The sequence below is a fragment of the Hemicordylus capensis genome, chromosome 5 (genome assembly GCF_027244095.1).
Source record: "Hemicordylus capensis ecotype Gifberg chromosome 5, rHemCap1.1.pri, whole genome shotgun sequence".
Classification (NCBI taxonomy): domain Eukaryota; kingdom Metazoa; phylum Chordata; class Lepidosauria; order Squamata; family Cordylidae; genus Hemicordylus; species Hemicordylus capensis.
The window spans coordinates 169,500,973-169,525,875 of NC_069661.1; the positions used below are offsets into that span (position 1 = coordinate 169,500,973).

Consider the following 24,903-nt stretch of genomic DNA (forward strand, 5'->3'; position numbering starts at 1 on the left):
AGAGTGAGGAAATAGAGAAATAATAAATAAATAAGATGGAACCCCATCCCCAAAGGGCTCACAATCTAAAAAGAAACATAAGAGAGGCACCAGCAACAGTCACTGGAAGTACTGTGCTGGGGGTGGATGGGGCCAGTTACTCTCCCCCTGCTAAATAAAGAGAATCACCACGTTAAAAAGGTGCGTCTTTGCCCAGTTAGCAGGGGTTAGGCCCAGTTAGTAAAGTGAGGAACTGTTAAAAACAAAAACAAAAACCCCCAGCATTCTGTGAGCTGTAATTTAAAAATTCCTACTTCATTTGTTTTCTTTTTTCCTTTAAAGAAATTAAAAGGAGACAATGGACATCACTGTATTTTCCTGTAAAGAAATTTGGACAGAAGACATGGATTGATTTAGTAATAAGTATTGAGGCTATCCTCATGAGCATCCTAACCCAGCTAGGGCAGCCTGGGTTAGTGTGGAGCACCAGGATTGAGGCTGATCCCGGGGCTGCTGCCCCACCTAACCCAACATTTTGCCCTGGCATTTAGCCAGGGTTAAGGGTGGTGTATATGCTTGGGCTACACACAGACTGAGCTCACACAGTCAGGCACCTAGAGCAACCGACTCCCAGGGGAATCCCCTAATGCACTGCACTCATCACGTGGTGCATTGTGGGATTCCTGGAGGCTGGGAAAACAAGCCCTGCCTCCAGAGATCCATGCTACACAGAGCAGTACAGATTGTGTGGGTGCATGGTGGTGTACCCAGGAGGAATACATCACTCATCTGGGTGGGAAGGTAGATCCATCCTTGCCTTCCCCCACCACCTGCCCTCCCCGCCGTGATTTTGGTTGTGTGCACGACCTCAATGAGCTTCTATCATTTAAGCCAGTTATGTAGACATCATTCATTTCTTTCCAAGTCCAGTTCTGAGCCAGACTGGGGAGAGTTCTCCCCATTGCTTGGGAGCACTGACATTCATTGACAAATTTGAACTCAAGAAAAGGTTTTTCATCTCAAAAAGCGATTATCGCAGAAATTCTGTACAACATCAGTCCATGAGCTGTATCTTGAATGCCACTGGGGACAAAATATTATCATTAACCTTTTCTGAGTTAAAGTTTGCAACCAGGACTAATATTGTTAGGCAGTGCAAAATAGATCCATTATCTATTGTGTGTTTTCTCTTTGTGAGCTATAAGCAAAGATGCATTTTGGATACTTACAATGCCTGCTCTGAAGATGGAACAAGAGAAGAAAAGAAATAAGGGCAACTAAATCCAAGCTTTCAGAAACCCTTGTGTATGAGCTTATTATTGTCCCTCTTTCTTGCTATAGAAAGTTAAATTATCCCACCAGGCACTCCATACAGCTCTCTTTTACCATGTCTGTCATCACTGCATGGCCAAACCTGCCCACTAAACTGTCTGTTAATAATGTCTTTAACATATTTCTCAGGCATCACAGCACAAAATTGGTGGAATGACCCTCAAGGTTGATCTTATCCATTTACACTGAGCTCAACTCATCATTCTAAGAAAGCATCATTCAGTAGAGAGTGAACTGCATTTCTTCCTTCCATATTCCAGGAGTATATATTTGTTAGAGTTCTCAAGGCAAACAGATCTGATGAAAAACATATGCAAGCTGCTCCTAAAAGATGTAATGTAAATCCCCTTAAGGAGTTTGGATAGCTGTATGTTTGCTGTTTTGCAGTAAGTGTTGAAGCAACCTTATTTTTTAAAAGAAACATTCTGCTTTTAAAGCTGAGCACAGTATATGCAACACATTTGATGTATTTCATTCACATTAGACTAGAATGGGGGTTCTCAAACTTTTTTCTTTTCTTTTTTGTGGACCATTTGAAAAATGTTCTCTGTGGACCTCTTCATAGGAGAAAAATGTTGACCTACCTTACAAGGTTATTGCAAGGATTACAAAATAATGTATGTGAAGTATCTTGAATACTCAAAGTTCGGTAGCCCATTCGTACATTCTGCCTCCTTTCTGTATGAGGGATTTAAAAACTGGTGAAGCTTAAGTTGCAGAGAGTACTCTGCCTGGTTAACTGCAAGATTCCAGCAAAAAAAAACAGAGAACTTCAATTGAGATGGACAGGAAGGGAAGAAACAAGGCAACATGGAAGTGAATGAAAACACCTCTGTGAAATAACTGCCTTTTCTAGTCTCTCACCACCTTAAGTGGCGCAGTGGGGAAATGCTTGACTAACAAGCAGAAGGCTGCCGGTTTGAATCCCCGCTGGTACTATATTGGGCAGCAGTGATATAGGAAGATGCTGAAAGGCATCGTCTCATGCTGCATGGGAGAAGGCAATGGTAAACCCCTCCTGTATTCTACCAAAAGAAAACCACAGGGCTCTGTGGGCGCCAGGAGTCGAAATCAACTTGATGGCACACTTTGCCTTTTCTAGTCTCTCACACATCTTCCGTCATGGCACTTTGGAAGAGGAGGGCAGAGTCCCAACTCTGTGGGAGAGCCACACTATTTATCAAGCCCCAATGGCTAAGGCAACACAACTCTCATGCCTCATTCTGTGTGTCAGCCACCCAACCTGCACAAAGCAGCTCTGTCGGATGCTAATCTCTTCCCAAGTAAAGGGGGAGGGAGAGAAAGAGATTAACACACTCTCTCTAGGCGGGAAACACTAGAATAATGGGGGAGACCATTTGGCCTTAGCCCTCTTCAGTCACAACCTCTTGGGGACAAATGTATTGGGTGGAGAGAGAAAACATTGGCTGCCTCAACTCTAAGGATATGTGCTTCAAATTAAATCTCTCCCCACCTCCCTTCTTCCTCTCCTACTGCAGGTGCCAGAGTTGGTGGTGACACAGTAAAGCATCTTCTCAGCTTGGAAACTATTCTATCCCTCCCAGACACTCTTGAGTGTGCAGAAATTGGCCTCATCCACTAAGTAGGGAGCTGGACAAGGAGGGATGAGAGGTGAGTGGAGGAGTCAGTGTTTGTCAATACAACAGACCTGATGGATGAGTCAGTGAGTAAGCAGAAGATAGAAGAGTGGCCTTACTGTTACAGGCACATGTATGTACCCCAACCTTAGACTTAAAGGTACCAACTCAGAAGTATGTGGAATTCAGGCCTATGTCTGATTTCATTTTATATTAAGAGTTCAATCAATGCCTGGACTCAGGGTGAATTGACATACTAGATCTCAACTGACCTGTGAGGGAAGAGGCGATCCAGCATTGTATTGTGAAATGGATACTCAAGGAAGCACAAAGACTAGGCCTGAGTTAATCAAATGCTAATATGTGACTCACTACCAGATAATGTCTGAGGAAGAGGCCAGAGGCTGATATCCCCTCTCCTGTTGCAAGAAGTCAGTGTTAATCCTTGTCAACGACTAACTCAATTGCTCTCTATAGAAATTCAACATAGGTAGATGCATACAAAGAAAACACCTATAGACTATAATTCTTACCTCACTAACACTTTAACACCTTTTTGGGGTCAGACTGGCAAATCGGGGAAGATGCCATTTGTAGCTCAGAGATGCAGATTTGCTTTGGGCAATGTTCCCCCTCCTTTCCTAAGCGCACAGTTTACAGAAGATGAGATTCAGATCTCTCTGGACTGGCCAATATCCTGAATAATTAAAAGACATTATCCAGAAGGTAACAGCATTGTCACCCTTTTTGGGGACCCAGGAAAAGATGAGATTTGAATAGACTCTATGAGAGATCAAAGGAAAATACAACTATAAAGAATGAGGCTACTGGACAGAGAGTTAGCAATCTTTTGCCTACATGCAAGAGCTGCTCACAAGCAATCCCACAGTTTTCTGCTAAGCCGTGGGGCAACAAGCAGGAACTCTGTCCATGTACAGGAGCTGTCTGTGACCTCTACTGCGCAGTGAGAAGTCAAGACTTCCCCAGCCATGGTGCTCTGACTCTCAGCCGTGATCTGAGCAACTGCAAAAGCTCCTGTCTCCAACCAAAGGCCTTGCTCCTTCAGCTGAAGAGATCCACCGCTCTCAAGTCTCTCTGATCCTGGTAATATGCTGCCCTTACAAGCCCTGAATCCCTTCCTCCCTTCCCCTTCTTCTGCTCCCTTCCCCTCATCCCTCTACTAATTCCTGATCCCCCCCCCCACAAACCATGCCAGTCTTCAGTCTTCCTTACCCCCCCTTTTTCTGTCTATATCTGAATTATATTAGGCTTTAGGAAGATTTAATACACACACGTATGTTAGTCAGGAACACGGGTTGAACATTGGTGCTGGCTAGGATGTTCTGTTTAAATACTGTTAGTAATATTGATAGAGTGTTCTGCTTTCTGCTCAGCTAGAATTGATGTTGTTATTCTTTTATACTCAGTAAAGCCCATTGAACCCTTTTAGGATTGGTTTGATCTCCTTTCCTCCTTGCGCCCAGATCCTACATGGTCACTATATAAAAGAACTTGCTCACTTGGTGACACTATGAGACAGGCCTAATTTTATATGCTAGCTAATGAGCATATTTAGTATATAAACCAGGCCTGGATGGTAACATTACACCTCAGGGTTTGTTTGTTTTTTAAAACCTGGCTGTGGTGTTATTGCACAGCTGCTCAGCAGGAGGAGGAGAGAAGCAAGCAATGTTTTGCTTCAGTGCCAACCAGTCTCATAGACCACCTGGATTCAGTCCAGCAACCACTGGTGGTCCAAAGATCATAGTTCAAGAACCACTGAATTAAAATTTAGCTTTATGGAGCACAGGAAGGTTCCAGGTTCCCTCCCTGGCATCTCCAAGATAGGGCTGAGAGAAACTCCTGCCTGCAACCTTGGAGAACCTGCTGCCAGACTGTCTAGACCAGGGATTCTCAACGCTGGGTCCCCAGATGTTTTTGGACTTCAACTCCCATAATCCCCATTCCCAGTGGCCTTTGGTTGGGGATTGTGGAAGTCTAAAAACATCTGGGGACCCAACATTGAGAATCCCTGGTCTAGACAATACTGAGCGAGATAGACCAATGGTCTGACTCAGTAAAAGGCAGGATATGGAGCCAGTGGTGACATCCTGACCAGATATGTGGAAAGGAACCATGTCATGTGCATCTTTCAAACACATTCCTGAAGAAGCGTGGAAATGGGATCACACATGAGGAAGTCGTTTCCACATGTGAATCAGTCTAATCGTCTAAATTCAACACCATCTGATCAAGGGGAGAGGTTAAACATAGCCTCACACCGAAGAACATTTGTGCTGACAAGTCAATTCCACTTTTCTGAATGTGTAATATTTCTTTTAATGTTTCTTATCATAACACTTTTTTATTTACATTCTTATCATAACACTTTTCAAAACATATTTTTATAGTCAGAAATTTAAGAAATGCTAAGACTTATGCTAATGGAATATCGCCCATGCAATGGGTCCTTTTCACCCCTCCTCCCCATTACAGCCTCCAATGCCACATCCCTGTGCCATTCAGGACAGTTCCATGACTCTTAGGAGTGACTTTTGGGGGCACAGTGGTGAGCAGGGGGTGAAAAGGCTCTTCAGCTTGAGCAATAGTCTGCTTTTGCAACTCTGGATCTAAGCCAAAATTTCTCCAATACAGGAAAATGCTTCTCACATGGCCTATATGAACTGTGTCTTATAACCTTTCATTCAAAATGCTAACCTTTGCTCTGAAAAGAAAACAAGCCATTTACATTACTAAGTAGTTACATTCCTTTCTACTAAAGAAATAACCTAAGGAAAAGCTATTCACTCTTTGTTTGTTTGTATTTACTTAAAACATTTTATCCTTCTCTGCATGTGGCTGAGGCAGAGTATAAGAAATAAAAATAGCTTTCAAGCTTTCGTTTTTAATATACAATATTACAACAATAAAAAAACATTTAAAATAATCATCAACATAAAAAAATAGTAAGAATAGTTCAATATGGGAACTGAAAATTTAATTTGGGAATAGAAAACGAGCTTGATTTATTACTATAAATAAATGAAAACTCAGTCGAAAGCTCTCCGTTAATGCTGGACTTTGGATTCTTTCTCCTTTTGAATCCATGTTCCGGAAGTGCACCTTGGGAATGCATGTGTCATAGCAGCCGCCAAAGCAATGATTCAACATTACTTTTCCTCTCCCATGCCCCACAACAGCAGCATACATCACAACCCATTGGCCTCTGATTGGCAGATGTCCCATGCTTTTGTTTACAACTCTGACAAAAATATGGAGCTGCATTTGGAGGCAGCTGCTCTTTGGCATGACAACAACTGATTATTTGGGAAGGGGGAAAATGGCCCACTTCTTTATATATTACATGCATAGGTCATTTTCTTGCAACCAAAACATGATTGGTTTCAAGAAGTTAAGGTATGCCCTCTGCAATCCAGGAGGGCCTTACCACTTCACTGTGTAACTAAAGAGTAAAATAAGCTGCATCTCAATATGCACCAATGTAGCAGATCCCACCAAAGTTTGGCTCTACTTTGTCGTGGTAGCTCTTCAGACCACACAGGCACAATTAAACTTACTTTAATTATGAAAATGGTAAGAATTCTAGCATAAGTTCACCAACCACGTACTATATTTCCTTCCGCTTAAAACTATTTTGCACTTCACAACAGCCTGACCTGCAGTTGGCTTCACAGTCCAGTTTGTGATGTGTGCAAGTAGCAAGCTATAGTATTCGACTCAGTTTCTCTTTGTGACTGGAAGCAAGGGTAGCTACAGATATGTAACACAACGCACCTACCCTGCCTTCTACCATCTCTCTTCCCAAATGATTGCAGTGATTAGCTTCCCGCTTAAGGCCTGTTAGATTACCATGGCTTTTCACTCACAGCTACATTTTCTAGTCTGGATCATTTTCTACACTGGAATGAAGAAACGACACTCTGTATTCAGAATGATTCCCTGGAGACCAGAAATGTAATGCAAACAGGCAGAGTTTGCTCAGAAATTCCTATCACGTTTCTGGCAAGCTCAAGTGCAATGTGTGACAGTTCAGGACTAATTCATAAGTGATACGATACAAGGCCATATTATACTTAAATATTTCAAGAGTAACTCTAATTGTACATTGCTCACTGAAAGCCCAGTTCCTTGTTATTTTCAAGGAAGTCTAGCATTGGTAGGAAGATAGTCTAAGTGATTTCATTTTTTCTTAAATGATTTGGGAATAACGTGCTGCATCTATCAGGAAAGCAAAGGACTGTTCTGCCAATACTCTCATAATTGATGATTCTGTCAGTTATAAGTTGACAAATTTAGAACTTATTCTAAAAGAATAAGACTATCTGGGCATAGGGTCAGACCCAGAATAGTTTGAATATCAACAGCAGTTTTGGAGTTCTAGCTGGGTGGAACCTGCCGTGGAGCTTGAAAGAGGCAGGATCCCTGAATTCCACAGTGGGTTGGATCCAGATTATTTATTTATTCATTCAATTTCTATACCACCCTTCCAAAAATGGCTCTCAGGATTGCTTTCTCCATTCCCTCTGGTTACACTAGGCTATCCCAATGCCTTGGGACCTTGATGCATACCAATGATATTGTTGTTTTATATCAGGTTTTAGACTCCTCCTGCTAGATACAGCTTGATTAACAAGGGCTTAACATGCCCTTACCAACACCTTCATTCAGTCATCTTGGGCTGGGGCTGTAGCTCAGTGGTAGAGCATCTGCTTGCACACATAGGAACACAGGAACATAGGAAGCTGCCATATACTGAGTCAGACCATTGGTCTATCTAGCTCAGTATTGTCTTCACAGACTGGCAGCGGCATCTCCAATGTTGCAGGCAGGAATCTCTCTCAGCCCTATCTTGGGGAAGCCAGGGAGGGAACTTGAAACCTTCTGCTCTTCCCAGAGTGGCTCCATCCCCTGAGGGGGATATCTTACAGTGCTCACACTTCTAGTCTCCCTTTCATATGCAATCCGGGCGGAGCCTGATTAGCTAAGGGGACAAATCATGCTTGCTACCGCAAGACCAGCTCTCTTGTGGTCCAGCTGTCCCACACAGAAGCTACAGGGTTCAATCCCTGGCATCTCCAAGTAGGGCTGGGAAAGACTTCGGCCTGAAATCTTTGAGAGCCGCTGCCAGTCAGTGTAGACAGAGAGCCAGCGTGGTGTAGTGGTTAGAGTGCTGGACTAGGACCGGGGAGACCCGAGTTCAAATCCCCGTTCAGCCATAAAACTAGCTGGGTGACTCTGGGCCAGTCACTTCTCTTCAGCCTAACCTACTTCACAGGGTTGTTGTGAAAGAGAAACTCAAGTATGTAGTACACTGCTTTGGGCTCCTTGGAGGAAGAGCGGGATATAAATGTAAAAAATAATAATAAAATAATAATAGACTATACTGAGCTAGATGGACAAATGGTCTGACTCAGTAAAAGACAGATTCCGATGTTTCTATGTTCCTGTCTTGGAGAACAAGGGAGGGTTAGCTCCATGCCAGAAGAGCAGTTCCATGCCATTATGGTCCTGCACATATTTAGAAAGAGGAAAGAGCTCAGTTCATGCAGCTGTAATAAACACAGAGGTGTCTAGACCTTGGAGGCTCTGGCCTCAGTTACTCACGCAGTGATCACAGCCAGATGGTTGAAAAACTTCTACTGGTGCAAAATGAAGCTGTGGGGATACTTGTAGGGGACAGACAATATGAGGTGTCGATTTTGTATCATCTGCATTGGCTGGCAGTTTGTTTCTGGGCCCATATTAAGTGCTGATATTGATCCTTAGTCTTACATGGCCTGGATTGGTTCCCTTAAGTATCATGTACATATGAGTTTACCTGGCCCTTGTGATCAGCCTCTCAAGTCTTGCTGTCTGGCCCACCTTAAAAGCAAATTTATTTGGTGGTACCTGGGACCGGTTTCCATAATAGTACCACAATTGTGAGATTGCTTTGTCAGGAATATTCACTGAATCCTTAGCGTCTCTGTTTTTAGATGTGCCATGAAGGCATTTTAAAAATGCTTTTTAAAACTTGCCATTCTGATTCTACCTTTCCTTGTGACTTTATATATTATATTGTTTTACTCCTATCTTGGAAAGACAGGCTCATGTACGTTTAAACTAAACAAATAATAAATACATGGGTGTGTACCAATGATGTGTGTACCAATCAGTGCACCTTCATAGCCAATAGATTTCTGGCAAGCCTCTTGGGAATAGATGAAATTGGACTCTTGATTAACCAACCAGATGGTCATCAGCCAAAGTACATTAAAAAGAATCCAAAAAGTCTGATCTAAAAGCAAATTGGAACCAATGGTATTTGGACAGTTCTAATAATGCAGTGGTTCTGAGTCTATGCTGAGAGTATTTTTATTGCCATTAAATAAGCACAGCCCATCTGAGATTAAGAGATGGGATTTAATGACAAAGCTGTGGACAGGTTCCTCAAAGTCCAGGATCTGAGATCAGGACTGGGAGAGTCCAGCAAGCAATCAGGAATTGGGGGTCAGGAGAAAAGATGAGAGAGAGAGAATTAAAACCAAGGGTCAGGAAATGGACGGGCCAACCAGAATCATGCATTCAGTTGTCGGTCAGGAGTGAAGCCAATGGTCAAGTTGAATAGATATATAGCCAGGGAGTAAGCAACCAGGAAACGGAGTTCAGGGTCAAGCTAGGCAAACAAACCAGAAGCCAACAGTTGAGTGAAAGCAGAAGGTTAGGAATGGAGTCAAAGGTAAGAGAAGCTGAGTAGCTAATCCAGAAGGAACAGACACAATGCACCAGAACTTAAGAGACTTTGAACCTGAGAGAAGTCTTGCTTCCAACAGAATGTACTTTCCAGTAGTAAAGGGAGTCATAGTTTGTTCCATCAAAAAGATCCTGGAGGTTGTCCAGGACCTGGAGGCTTAAAAAGCTGCTGCAGTACAACAGGCTGCCACAAGGGCAGTGACAGGCAGAGCCTCAGCCCAGATAGAACCTGACATTGGGCCTATAAATCTGTGAGCATGAGCTGCTTTCAGTGAAGAACTGAGACACAGCATCCCTCTTTAAAACACACACACACACACACACACACACACACACACACCTATTGATGAGGATGTGTTCTACCATTAAGGAAACCAATTAAAGGCTTCTATTTAACAAAGCTCTGGGGGCATCCATGTAAATTAACTTAAGACATGGTTAAAGTTAAGCACATGATGAATGAACCTGCTGGAATGGGTCCAAACCAACACAGGAGAAAATTAGCTGATTGGAATTCAGTGCCAGAGGATGAAGCAGGAGCCAAGAATTCAGCAAGATTCTAAAAGAGATGAGATATGTAGAAAGATAGCAAAGGTTTCCAGGAGTATAACATCTATGACAGCTACAGGTATCAAATGGTGGGATGCAATATCAACTTAGAGAACCCAGAACTGATTATCTTGACACTGTCTGAGCTCAGCTCAGGAAGCTGTAGTTCAGCAACCTCTGGAGGAACCCAGGTTGAAACACTGCATTAGGGCCTTTCTTCAGTCATGGACCTATATCTCACGAGTGTACCAAGGCTTCTGGGCAGGCTTAATGCAGCTGTCAAATGGAAGCAATTGTGCCATCCTCTGCAGAGTCCATGTGAGGACAAACAAGATGATAGAAGTACCACAACAGCAATAAATTTATGAACAATAATTAGTACTGAGTTGAACCTCTTCTATTAAACGTTCTCTTCTGCAAAAGTGGAGAAGAACACTAATCACATTTGTTGGGAGGATTACAAAAGGGATGCAACAGTTTGGGGTTGGTGGAGTGGCTACTGGTGGTGATGGGTTGGCATTTTTTCTGTCTTGTGCCATGGAAACATGTTGCTTTCTGGGAGGATGGCAGTGGTAACAACATTTCAAGTGTGACCAAGTTCTATTGGTGCCCCGGTGGCGCAGTGGTAAAACTGCCACCCTGTAACCAGAAGGTTACAAGTTCGATCCTGACCAGGGGCTCAAGGTTGACTCAGCCTTCCATCCTTCCGAGGTCGGTAAAATGAGTACCCAGAATGTTGGGGGGCAATATGCTAAAATCATTGTAATCCGCTTAGAGAGCTTCCAGCTATAGAGCGGTATATAAATGTAAGTGCTATTGCTATTGCTATTGGGGCTGGCCACATTTTCTTTCTTGGATAGCACCAGGGAATGACACTCCCTTGGTCCATTGCAGAAAAGAAAATTTTGGTCAGTAGCCACTGAGAAAGAGAAGCACCTGTTGCTATCCATAGAGATGACAGTGTTTTTCAGTTTTAAAAAGAGAAAAACCAACATCCTGTTGCAATCGGTAACCTGCCTTCCCAAGCCCAAAATTGTTTTGAATATTTTTGTTATGGTTAAAGAGCCCTGGCCTAGCAAACTTCATCTAAAGTTCCAGAGGCAATTTTTTTTCCTGCCCAGCACTGAGAATATCAACATTTCATCTCCTTTATCTTTCCCCTTTTCCCCTGGCCTCTCTCAAAGCCTGCAGCATAAAGGGATGCTAATAGGGCCTCCAGAACCACATGTGGCATGACTAGAGCATTAATAAAATGCTATTGCCAGGCATTATGCCATCATAAAGACTGTGAACGAATGGCTCTTTTTGATAGACTTTCTAATGGTGCTTTCACCTTTTGAATCAGCAGGGTGGGGTCTACACATATGTGGAGGGGCCATAGCTCAAAGGTAGAGCATATGCTTGCATGCAGAGGTGCACCTAGGTAATTTTGGAGCCTGGACTAGAGGCCTTTGGAGGCCCCACTCCCCTGCAAATTAAGCTTCATCATGCTCCGCTGGGTGACCACACCACCCGGGGGCCACACTAAAGAGGATTTGGGGCCCCTCAGGGGTTGTGGAGGCCCTGGACTTTGGCCCCGAAGTCCAGGGGTAAGAATGCCTTTGCTTGCAAGTATTGGGGCCAAGGTATAATACAGGCCTTTATGTCCCTAGTTAAAAGTATCTTTGGTAGCAGAGCTAGGAAAGACCTTTGTTTTTCTGACTAACTGGCTGCCAGTCTGGAAAGCAAGATGGACCAAAATCTATGGTCTGGCTCCATATAAGGCAGCTTCATACATTGATTTGTAATGCTTCGCTGTCTTGGCTTGATTGCTTCGTAAATGAACCAAATATATTTGTTGGGATTTTACTTTTTTTTTAAGCATTCCTATTAACATAAAATCTAAAAATAAGACCCCACAGAAAAAGCAGAAGTTGTTTATTATGTAAACAAAACAGAATGCCCTGCTAATTAGGGGTGTGCACGGAACCGCGGAGCTGCGGTCCGGCACTGGGGTGGGGGGTTCCATTAAGGGCGGGGGGGGGCTTTACTTACCCCTCCCGCGCTTTCCACACACTGCCGCCGTAATTATTGAAGAAATTGCTCCTCCGATGGCTGTTCCTATTTTAAAAAATGGCTGCCCCCTTGAAGCCCTGGCCCCCTGCTGCTGCCTTGAAGCCCCCTCCCACCCCCTTAAATCTCGCCCCGGGCCCTTAAATCATGCCCCGATAACATTAAGAGGCGGGCGGCGGGGAGATGTCCTCCCGCCCCCTTCCCTGCTAGGCTGCAAAAGACTTTAGGAAGGCTTCTGCGCGCGCACGCGCAGAAGCCTTCCTAAAGTCTTTTGCAGCCTAGCAGGGAAGGGGGCGGGAGGACATCTCCCTGCAGCCCGTTTCCCTGCCGGTCTGCAAAAGTACTTTTACTTTTGCAAAGAACTTTGCAAAGAACTGTTTCTTCTTTGCAAAGTTCTTTGCAAAAGTAAAAGTACTTTTGCAGCCTAGCAGGGAAGGGAGCGGGAGGACATCTCCCTGCCGCCCGTTTCCCTGCCGGTCTGCAAAAGTACTTTTACTTTCGCAAAGAACTTTGCAAAGAAGAAACAGTTCTTTGCAAAGTTCTTTGCAAAAGTAAAAGTACTTTTGCAGACCGGCAGGGAAACGGGCGGCAGGGAGATGTCCTCCCGCCCCCTTCCCTGCTAGGCTGCAAAAGACTTTAGGAAGGCTTCTGCGCGTGCGCGCGCAGAAGCCTTCCTAAAGTCTTTTGCAGCCTAGCAGGGAAGGGGGCGGGAGGACATCTCCCCGCCGCCCGCCTCTTAATGTTATCGGGGCATGATTTAAGGGCCCGGGGCGAGATTTAAGGGGGTGGGAGGGGGCTTCAAGGCAGCAGCAGGGGGCCAGGGCTTCAAGGGGGCAGCCATTTTTTAAAATAGGAACAGCCATCGGAGGAGCAATTTCTTCAATAATTACGGCGGCAGTGTGTGGAAAGCGCGGGAGGGGTAAGTAAAGCCCCCCCCCGCCCTTAATGGAAGCCCCCAAACTCCCCACCCGAACCAAAACCACCCAGTGACCGGACCGGTCTGGAGGCCTTTAGAATGGCCTCCGAACCGGTCTGTGCACATTCCTACTGCTAATTAGGCAATCATATCCCTGCACAACAGGATGTCCTCCTGGGTACATCTGACAATTGTGCAGTGCACTTACTGTAATGTGGAGTCTTCATTATTTACCCACGGTGAGCTGTAGATTTTCTTTACATTGGAAGAGATAAATTCAGGGCTTGCAATCGGCAGAGGGAGGTTCTCTTGTCTTTCTTGGTCGTGGCCAATTAATGGAGCGACGGCCATTACCTCAACATACGTTATTAGCGGCATTGGGAGACGTTTTATATCTTGATGCCATTAAGGAAATTGGCCAGCTAAATCTCTCTTTAAGAAAGAAAGGGGGGGTGGGGGGGAGCGCCAAACATCGACTCGACTCCAAATCAGGCTCTCTCTTCAGTTGTAGGAATAGTATATTCTGCTTGTTCAGGTTGTTTCAGCAAAATATTGATTTTTTCATTAAGCATTTGGAATTATTATCTCTTGTAGTGATGTAATCTTTTACAGTAAATACTTGAGCTAGTATATCAGGCTAGGATCAGTGGCAGTCATGCCTCTCTCCATACAATGCATCAATGTAAATTGATGGCTGCTTCTGCCAGCACTGAAAGGAATTAAGACCTCCGAGACCAAAATGCTTGGAATGATGGCATTACCGTCATTTCCACTTGGCCTCATCCATAATGACAAGTACATAATGAGTGGAATAAATAATTGGGATTTATTCTGGAATATTTTAAGCAATAAGAAGGAGTGCCTGAATTGTAGGAAGGAGAGAGTAATGATTCCTGTAGGAAGGAGTAATGAGTAATGAATATCTGAATTATTAGACATACATGAATGAATCTAATATTTGGAAGATGGACTATAGTTCAGTGGAAGAGCATCTGCTTTGCATACAGAAGGTAAAGGTAAAGTGTGCTGTTGAGTTGGTGTCGACTCCTGGCGACCACTGAGCCTATGGTTCTCTTCGGTAGAATACAGGAGGGGTTTACCATTGCCTCCTCCTGTGCAGTGTGAGATGATGCCTTTCAGCATCTTCCTATATCGCTGCTGCCCAATATAGGTGTTTCCCATAGTCTGGGAAACATACTAGCAGGGATTCGAACCGGCAACCCCTGGCTTGCCAATCAAGTCATTTCCCCGCTGTGCCATTAGATCGGCTGCATACAGGAGGACCCAGGTTCAATTCCTCACATCTTGAGGTAGGAATAGGAAATATCTATTTGAAATCCTGGAGGCCTACTTCCAATTGGTATAGATAACATTGAACTAGATGGACCAATGGTCTGACTCAGTATAAGGAAGCTTTCTATGCAACCTATGCAAATTGGCTTGTTGGTTCATATTTAATTGTATTGTAATTGTGCTTTTGTTATGTTGAGTTGTACACTGCTTTGATAATTTATTTGGGAAAGTGGTATATAAATCTAATAAATATATCATTAAAGGATTGTGGCCTGCTACATGCTTTCCCCCACCCTTATTTTAGCAGTACCAAGCTGGTTGCACATATGTCAGGCTATTACCTTTCTTGTCAGAGAGAAGGGAGCCGATGGAATAGAAATTTAAAAAGAGATTCATTCACCACTACTGAACTCTCAGAATGAAATTTGTTCTCTCAGTGACAGTTCTGTCTGTTTCTGCCACAGTAGACTCCACAAGGCCAGAGGGATCTCTCCACAATCCTTAGGGTAACCAAATGCAAAAGAAAACAGGGCCACTCTCTGCCTTTAATAGTTGGATGTGAAGAATTGAAAATTAGCTCGAATAATAAGCTGTATCTTCCAAAATCCTTCTCTACAACTATTAAAAGCACTGGAGTTCTGTCCTACTTTGCATTTGGGTAACCAACGTGAATGAACCTAGTAATTCAATCAGTAGTCTGCCCCAAGACAACAAGGAGGCCCATTTCAGGAATATACATTCCTTTGAGGAAGCTCTTGATCTATATGCCCCCCAGCCAGTGCTTTGGCTGGTTTTTTACCTTCTCCCCTCAGCGTGGCAGCCATTTTGGAGGCAGTGTGCCTGCATGATTGGCCTCTGCATGGCCTGGGCCATGCAGAGGCCAATCACGCAGGTGCATGACCTCCAAAATGGCCACTGCGCCAAGGGGAGAAGGCCGAAAACTGGCTGAAGAATGGCCGAACTGAGCAGGCCTAACTGGCCGGAAGGGGGCATATAGAAAGCTGGGGAGTAAGGTAAAAAATAAAATAAAGATTATTTTAAAACAGACCGAACTGAACCCAGGGGGTGGTGGGTTTGAGGGGGTGCCGGACAGAACTGGCCTGGTTCCGTGCACATCCCTATACCTCAGGAGGAGGCTATGGTGAGGAATGCCTTCTATCAGCTTCGGCTGATTCAACAGCTGCATCCATTCCTTGAAGATAATGATCTCAGAACATTGGTGCATCAGCTGGTAACCTCCAGGCTTGACAATTGCAATGCACTCTATGTAGGATTGCCTTTGTACATAGTTTAGAAACTTCAGTTAGTCCAAAATATAGAGCCAGATTGGTCTCCGGGGTAACTCAGAGAGACCATATTATGCCTGTCCTTAAAAAGTTGCCTTGGCTGCTGATATGTTTCTGGGAAAATTACAAAGCACTGGTTATCACCTTTAAAGCCCTGAACAGCTTAGGTCCAGGTTACTGTAGAGGGCACCTTCTTCTGTTTGATCCTCTCTGCACTTTAAGGTTATCTGAGGAGGTCCATCTCCAGTTACCATCAGTATGTCTGGTGGTGACTCGGAACTGGGCCTTCTTTGTAGCTGATCCTGGGCTGTGGAATGCACTCCTGACAGAAATTTGCAGTTTGTAATCATTGTTGACCTTCAAGAGAGCCCTAAAACCTTATTTGTTTGGTCTGACTTTCCAGGGTTTTTAAACTGTTTTTAAATGTTTTCAGTTGTTTAAAACCATTAAACAGCTCCCCACCACCACCTTGCATTGTTTGTTTTACATTATTGTATGGGTTGGGTTTTCTTCTTCTTCTTCTGTTGTTGTTGTGTACCACCCAGAGCCTTTGGATGGGGTGGTATAAAATGAAATGAAATGAAATGATTAAAAAAACAGCCCCAATATTGAACATGATGATTTCTGGAATGAAAGAAAGTGAAAAGAAAAGCTCCACCTGTGATTTCACTAATTTGGACTGCTATAGAAGGCACAAGAGCAAGACATCTCCCACAGCAGATGGAGATTATAGTAATTAACCACATTTTCTTTATAGGATTTATTTTAAAACATATTTTTGCATATGATTTCTGTGCTAGGGAATACATCTTCCAATGCCTTCAGGAGCTGCATGACTGCCAAAAGTTCTATAAGTATATTTTTATTATTGCATCTCTATCTTAGCTTTTTAAAAAAAAAAAAAAAAAACACCAAACCAAACCAAACCCAAATTTGTTGGATATTTTGCTTGTCATATATCTCATATATGTACAAGGAACATGCCAGAAGGAAAAGTTGGAAATTTTCAGGGATAATAATGTGAATACATAATTGTAATGTATTCACTGTGATTCCATTTTGCAATTATTTGTATCTAATGGAAACAGAACATTTTAAAATAATGTTGTTTCTAAACATGAGCTACCATTTCCATCAGCACTTTTAATGCAAGATGACGAAACTCTGAATCAGCTCATGAGCAATCAAGTGTGTTAAATCACACAGAATGGAAATACAAAGAGATGAACCAGAGAAAATGTAGTGTAGTATTAGCCATGGTAATAAAGGAATCCAGCTGGTTTAGAAAGTCATATTAATCAAGATCTCATATATGTATACATATCATAGTGTAGGGTGAGCATGAAACGGATTTTGCGTTTTATTTTGAGCTTGAAATGAAATGCAAAATACTCAGAACATTTCATTGATACAGCAGCAAAGCCCGTTGTTTTGACAAAACAAACTCAAAACATTTAGAGTGTTTCAGTCATGGTTTAGTTTATTTAAAAATACAATCAATGACCAGACAATATTCCAGCCATAGGGAACAATGGGGAACTTGGAACACCTCATTGTTCCCCATAGGTAAGTCCTAGTGACACCAAAGTGGGTTGGGTGGTACAGTGTGATGGGTGCTACCTACTACCCAGCTAGCAAAAGGAATGGGCAAGCAGCTGATTTTAAACAAATGTCGAACCTTTTCCCCAAATCCCCATAGGATCCTACTTGCCCACTTGCCCATTACTTTGCAACCCTGTATTGAAAAACACTGCAGAAGCACACTGTAAAAGGGGATCTGCCCCCCACCACCTGACAGAGAACACACATTCAAAGGCCCAAAAAAGAATCTCTGACCCAGAATCCACTGCCAGCCACAATGCCTGCATTGCAGTAACATCATTGGCACAAGTTGCTCTCTCACATACAATTATGTCTCCTTTATGTAACTTCCTAGAATTGCAATAGCTGCCACAATAGCACCCATAGCAGCAAGCATAGCCATACACTCAACCAGAGCAACTTCAGCCACATTTTGACTGAGTACACCTTGCAATGCAGATTGCAAAGCAGACCAGAGCAGTGAGTGAAGCACAAGTTAGTCTCAAGGCCAGACATGTAGTTCATAACAGCAATCACCAAGAAACACACACACACACACACACACACACACACACACACACACACACACACACACTAAGAGAGCTGCCAGTGTCCATTTCTTGCCACAACACTATCTCACAAAGAAAACAAACTACAACTCAAGGAAGGGAGGCATCCAAGTTCTGCCTTTGTCAATCTGAGATCCAGCAAAATGAGATAATAATAGCAGCAATAGCACACCATATTATACTCAGTGGTGCTGACAAAAAAACTACAAAATCAAATCTACCTTCCTTCCTTCCCTCCATACTGCCTGCCACAGAGAGACAGGACAGAGTACTCTGGACAGTACTTATATGGACCAATGGTTTGACATGAAGAAACAAAAAGCTGATTCCTACCATGAGATGAACTCTTCTTTCTTCTGTTCTTCTCCAGCATATGTATATCCCACCTCGTGACACTGCTGCCTGCCTGCCTGCCTTTGTCTGGATAACTCCATGGCCACAAATTGGTGCTGGGCCCCAGCTGATAGCCTGACAAATGGGTCAGGGCACCAGTCTATCATCTCATCATTGGCCATGGTAATGTCATGGGCATGGTGGAAGACTCCAAGGAGGAGCTGGAGGAGAGGACGGAGGTTACAGCAGAGGAGGGAGGGCAAGGACCAGAGGTTGCAAAGGAGAGTGGGTCCGACACATGGAGAGTTGAAAATGAGTTAAATTTGGGTGAAGCAGCTCTTGTGGAGGAGGCGCGACCAGTCTCAGCTGTGGAGAGGCGTTGGTCCAAGAGACAGCAAGAGTTAAGGAAACGCATGCATAGAGCAGGCAAAGCTGCTGACTCAGGAACTCTTGATTAACAGCACTGGGGGTCAGCCTATTTAAGATGACTGCACCACAGCTACTCTGCTGATAGCAATGTCAATTTTCTCTGAGCTAATCAGCTGTGTTCATGTATTGCCTTGACCGTGTTTGGACCCTGGACTGTGTTGACCTTGCCCCTGGACTTCGATTTGGACTTTGTTGGATTGATTGGATTTGATTCAGACTGAACCTGGCTTGGAGAATTTCTTCCTGTAAGACTTTGCTGTTATGCTTCTGCCTCTGCCTGTTTTATGCTCCGTCTGGCTAGCCTGACAGAGTTACGACAGTTGGTGGAGTGTGTATGTGTCTGTATGTCAGCTGCACTAATGGGCAGACTGTGACACATCTGGTTTTGGGATCGGACAAAGTGGGGCAAGCTGCCAGTGATGCTGCAGTGGATGGGGGGGGGGGGTGACCATGAGTCACTTTCCTTCCATGGCCAACTCAGGATAGCCCAGCAACGGGAGGTTGACATTCAGAAAGAGCAGCTGCTCTGCCAAGTCAGCATCCAAGCATGAGCGATGGGGTGTCACCACATCCCCAGCCATGGGGAACACCTTCTCGCTCTGGAAACTGCTTGGTGGGCATGAGAGGAACTGTCCAGCAACTATTGGCAAGTTCAGCCAGACTTGGTGATGCATTGCCCAAAACTGGAATGGATCCATCTCCTGGCCTGCCAGCAGCTCTTGTAGGTACTGCAGAACACACTGCTTAACACTGCTGCAGGTCTCATGGGTTCCTTCTGTCTCCCTGGCAAGGCACCATCTGTGAACCACCAGATGGAATGCTGAGGCAGAACTAACGCTCCCTTAGTGCTGCTAGGAACACCGTGCTGCTGGACCAGGAAGCAGTGGCGATGCTGCTGATAGGGGTGGATTGTGCACTAGCAGTAGGCACTCCAGCACCGACCTCCTGACTGTGCCCCAGCCTTCTCTCCTGGGCTCACCTAACCTGTTCAACAAGGAGGTCCCTCCACCTGGGCAGGTAGCCAAGGGTGACCAATTTGCCCTGCATGCTTGGGTCACATAGGCAGGACAAAACGGTGACAGGACAGCTGTGTCCTGGTCAATTGCATCCCGATCAATTGCGTCCCGGTCATTGGCATCTCTGGACATTTGCGTCCGGGTTTATTTTTGCGTCCCAGACATTTGTGTCCCTAATCTACAGTGTAACTAAAATTTCCATATTAGATTTCATAAAAACAATTTTATTAATTAAAAAAGAGATTGTAGCATGCACTGAAATTAATTTATAAGTCCTCAAAAAGTATGCATGTTGTGGGCAACTCCTTGTAAGCAACTTATTTTGTCCTCCGGATTGTAACGTGCAAATAATGATTGAAGGCGCTTGTTGAGATTCTTATTTGTTGGTTGGAAAATAATCCCTTTGGTAGTCAATTTTCTTCATTGTGGCCATAGCTTCCTCTTTCTTCAATGCATCAATTAATTTCCAAACAGAGGGGTGTTTACAAGTGATTGGAGCATTATGCCACCCCTCCAAATTATTGTTACATCTAGGTATGTCATTCATTGTCGAATCATGAACATTACAAGATTCAATGGAAAAGGTCGCTGCAATCCTGTGCTCACTTCTACCTCTTGCTTGGCTGAACTCACAAAGAGCTGAACTCACAAAGAGAATGAAGTTGGTTGGTCAAGACAGCCCCCAACCTTTGTTTTCTAATCATACCAAACACATGTGGGGATTTGTTTATAAGTAGCTCAGTTACAAACGAGGCACCCCTCATGTGCCTACAATTACGCTAATTGATTAGATGGGATAAGAGACTTAACATATATAACATGGGGTTTGCTTATAGTTGGCTTAGGGATGCAAATGTCCAGGATGCAAAAAAACAACAACCCAACAACAACCAACAGACACAAACGTCCAGGGACACCAATGACCAGGACACAACTGACCAGGACACAATTGACCAAGACACAATTGACCAGGACACAATTGACCAGGATGCAAATGTCCTTGTAAAAGACAAAACATGTGCTGCCAAAGAACCCAACAGTGTGCTGAGCCGATCCATCACGACAGTCCGCAGCCAGCCTGCCAAGGCGATTGCTTCCTCAGTGGTCAGCATGGACTGCAGCTCGCCCATTGTCTTCTCGACAAGAAGAGCAGCAGGCAAAGCCTGGCTCAGCATTGCTGTCTCAGCACACAAGCCATTTGTGTGCTGTGCCACAAGACAACCCTGAGTGCCAAGACAACCTTGAAAATGAGTGCCTAGAATTGGTTGTACAAGTCATATACTTTCAAGCCACGCCTCATTGCCAGGGCATGGATGACTGCCAGCTCTTGCTCCTGCAGGCAGCCGGAGCAAGAGAAAGGTGGAGTTCCACTGGGTTAGAACATCCTGAGAGATCAAGTGTTCACGTAGGCCAAGCCCAGATTGCTTGCCCACCCACTGCACAGGCAATGGCCCCTGCTTGGAAGCAGGAGCAGTTGCCTTGCTGCTACGAGCCAAGGGCGCACCAGGCCTATTGCTGCCAGCAGGAGCAGGGGCCTCAGGTGATACAATTGCAGGTGCTGCAGCGACTTCAAAAGACAAGAAGGACTTAGGATCCTTCCCCCTGCTGACCTGTGCCCTGCAGTGGATGCAGACAGCATGGGCTGGTTTACCATGGCGGAACCCAAAGCGGTCCCATATTGTGCTGTCTTTGGAGCTGGTCCAGCCCTGCTTTGTGGTGGTAGTGCTTGGGCTTTTGATTCCTTCTGGGGGCCACCACCACCACCACCACCACCACCACCACTCTTGGTCCAGGGCTGAGAAGGTACAGGAACAAGAGGTGGAATGTCTTCCTCCTGCTCCTCCTCAGTCTCAGGTGCCCTGATTGGTTAAAAAAAAGCATCAAAATAGATTGAATTGATTTGAATTTGAATTGAATTGGCCTGTTTCAGGCAAATTTGAATCAAATCAGCCAGTTCCAATCAAATCTTAAAAGTTGATTTGTCTATATCCCTACTCTAGATAACTGCCGCCCCAGGCTGCAATTTACAGTCTGAATAACTTATCTGACGGAGTAGTAACAATTAGGGGTGTGCATTTTGGAATTTTCTTGTTTCGATTTGTATCCGAATCGAAACATCCCCTTTTTGTTTTGTACCCAAATTTTCTGAATCTGAGTCAGCCCTGTTTTGTTTTGTAGCCAAATTTTCCAAATCCGAATCGATTTGGATTTTTAAAAAGGGTCCCAGGGTAAAAAGAGTGGGTGGTGGTAGTGTCCAATGGGTGGAAGCTACCACCCAAATTTCAAAGGAATTAGGCAAAGGGCTGATTTTTTTGGTGAACTTTTTAAAGTTTACACATCTTTAAGAATTTTCCCATAGGGAATAATGGGGATTCCAGCAAATGTATCGCTTCAAATCAAGGGGAAAGGGATGACCCAGAGCAGAGTGTGGTGGGTGGTAGTGCCCAATGAGGGCAAGGAAACTTCCAGAATTATTTCAAAGGAATTGGGCAAAGGGCTGATCTTTTGTGGTTTGTTGAAGTTTACGTGTCTTTAAGATTTCTCCCACAGGGAATAATGGAGGTTTCAGCAGCCCCATAATTCCACTTGGGGGGCACTGGGGTTGCCCAGAGCGAGGGGTTGTGTAGTGCACATAGGGTGCCAACCACCCCCATACCCACAAGCCTGTGGGGTACTGGGGTTTTTTTTGTTTCTGTGGTGTTCATTGTAGATTCTCTGGTAGCATTTGAGATTTTCAGTGAAAAACAAGAATCCACTCTCATATGCTACCAGAGAATCTACACTCAGAACACCACAGAAACAGCAGAACCCAGCACCCCATGGGTTAGCAACCCTTCCCCTGGCCAATGTGGGGTCAGTAAAGAGTGGGAAGAAGCAAAAGAGCCAATGCGGAACAAGGAGGGAATTGTCAGCAGGTCAGCCCATGATTTAGGTCACCGATCAGAAGGCTGGAAGGGTGGGAAATTCAAATAGATGTCAAACACAAAATGGAGACTCACTCAGAGATCACCACAAAATGGAGGTCCGAAACAACAAAACGTTTTGTAGCCGAAACAGGGATGTTTTGTTTTGTATACAAAACTTTTGGATCTGGAAAACGGGTGTTTTGTTTTGTCTACAAAACACCCAAAACTGGCTGTTTTGGGTAGAAAACGTTTTGTATCCGAAACGTTTCGCACATCCCTAGTAACAATGCCTTGCTTTCCCCTGCCTAATTCAGAACCTATCTACCAGTCTGTTTACAATGACCTGTTCTGCCTCTAGCCTCTTATTCTTTGCCTGTGCTGAGACTGGATCCAACCAATCCTGATCCTTTTGGACTCTATCACCCAAATTATGGGATTTCTCTCCCCAAAGATGTTTGCCCAGTGTTATTATTTTTAGAGATTATAGTGTCCAGGGCTGAAAGTGCTTGGGTGCTTCAATCAAACATTCAAATACCTTGTGAGACTTTTCAGGTGTTTGATTGAACACTGGAAAATGTTCATCTCTCTCCATCATCTCTCTCCACTTCCCCCCTTTCCCAAGGAAAAAAACACTTTACCTTGGGTAATGGGAGGAAGAGGCACCATGGCTACTAGTCTGACAGCTATAGGCCACCTCCAGCCTCAGAGGCAAGAGCCTCTAAATACCAGTTGTAGGAAAGATGCTGCAGGAGAGAGGACATGCCCTCACCTCTTGCCTGTGGGCTTCTCAGAAGCATCTGGTGGGCCACTGTGGAAAAGAGGATGCTGGACTAGATGGGCCTTGGGCCTTATCCAGCAGGGCTCTTCTTATGTTCTTATTCCCATAGATGTCTTTAGAGTCTATATTTCCTTGGGACCTGAGATTTTAAGTCGCAGGATCCCTAATGAGAACAGATAGTTGCAAATCTATGGAGTGTCAAGTGTTTTGAACACCATTTTGAGGCCTGTTTTCCATGGGAGAGCTAGTCTACCAATTGGGGTCAGTAGCAGGGATGTGCAGTTCAGTTCAGATCTGAACCGGTTCGGATCCAAACCGGTTTTGGCTCAGCAGTTCGGATCCGAACCGAACCACCCCCGGTTCGGTTCGGATTCGAACTCGGGTGGTTTGTTCGAACTGGTTTGGACCAGTTTGGACTGGTTTGGACACATGAAAATCGGTAGGATGGTAGCTGGCACCCAGGGGTACCTGTCACCCAAACCCCAAAGCAATCGGACACTCGTACGATTTTTTATGAATTTTTGAAAATTATTTTTATTTTTTCTCATAGGATATAATGGGTCTCAAACCAGGCCATTATCCCTTATTGTAGAGCACCCATGGGTGCCAACAACCATCCAAACCCTGAAGCAATCAGACACCCCTATGATTTTTTATGAATATTTGAAATATTTTTAATTATTTTTCTCATAGACTATAATGGGACCCAAACCAGCCCATATCCCCTATTGTGGAGCACCTATGGGCACAAAAGCGGGGTGGGTGGTAGACAGACAGGGGTGCCTAACACCCAAAAAATTCCAAGGCAATTTGACACTCCTCTGATTATTGGTGAATTGTTAAAGTATTTTTGAATTCCTCATTGAGAATAATGAGGATTGCAGCAAATGTATAGCTTCACGTCGGGGGGAAAGGGGTGTCGTAGAGTGGAGTGTGGTGGGTGATAGTTCCTAGGGTGGGCAAGGAAGCTATCAGAATTATTTGAAAGGAATTGGGCAAAGGGGTGATTTTTAAGTGATTTTTAAAGTTTACGCGTCTTTTTCTCCATAAAGAAGCATGGAGGTGTCAGCAAATGTATAGCTTCACGTCAGGGGGAAAGGGGTGGCCTAGAGCGGTGTGGGGTTGGTGGTAGTGCCGGGTAGGGGCAGGGAAGCTACCTGAATTTTTTCAAAGGATTTGGGCAGGGCTGATTTTTGGTTAATTGTTGAAGTTTACGCGTCTTTAAGGGTTTTCCTCATAATAAGTTATAATGGAGCTTTCAGCAGCCCCATAAGTGCACTTGGGGGGTGCTGGGGTGGCCCTGAGCGAGTGGTGGTGTAGTGCACATAGGGTGCCAACCACCCCCATGGGTTTCTAACCCATGGGGTACGGGGTTCTCTTGTTTCTGAGGTATTGAGTGTCGATTCTATGATAGCATATGAGATTTTCAATGAGACACCATGAATCCACTCTAATATGCTATCATAGAATCCACACTCAATACCTTAGAAACAAGAGAACCCCGTACCCCATGGGTTAGAAACCCATGGGGGT

The 24,903-nt window shown here is 44.4% G+C and overlaps 2 long non-coding RNA genes across 3 annotated transcripts in view; one reads left to right on the top strand and one right to left on the bottom strand.

The window, feature by feature from the left end:
- Positions 1-12,392, bottom strand: part of LOC128325831 (uncharacterized) — a 68,594-nt gene extending 56,202 nt beyond the window's left edge. The window contains exon 1 of the long non-coding RNA XR_008307660.1: positions 12,246-12,392. This is a non-coding gene — a long non-coding RNA (uncharacterized LOC128325831). The remainder of the gene's footprint in view (positions 1-12,245) is intronic.
- Positions 12,393-12,945: 553 nt separating this feature from the next.
- Positions 12,946-24,903, top strand: part of LOC128325830 (uncharacterized) — a 38,237-nt gene continuing 26,279 nt past the window's right edge. For both annotated transcript variants that reach the window (XR_008307659.1, XR_008307658.1), the window contains exon 1: positions 12,946-13,182. This is a non-coding gene — a long non-coding RNA (uncharacterized LOC128325830). The remainder of the gene's footprint in view (positions 13,183-24,903) is intronic.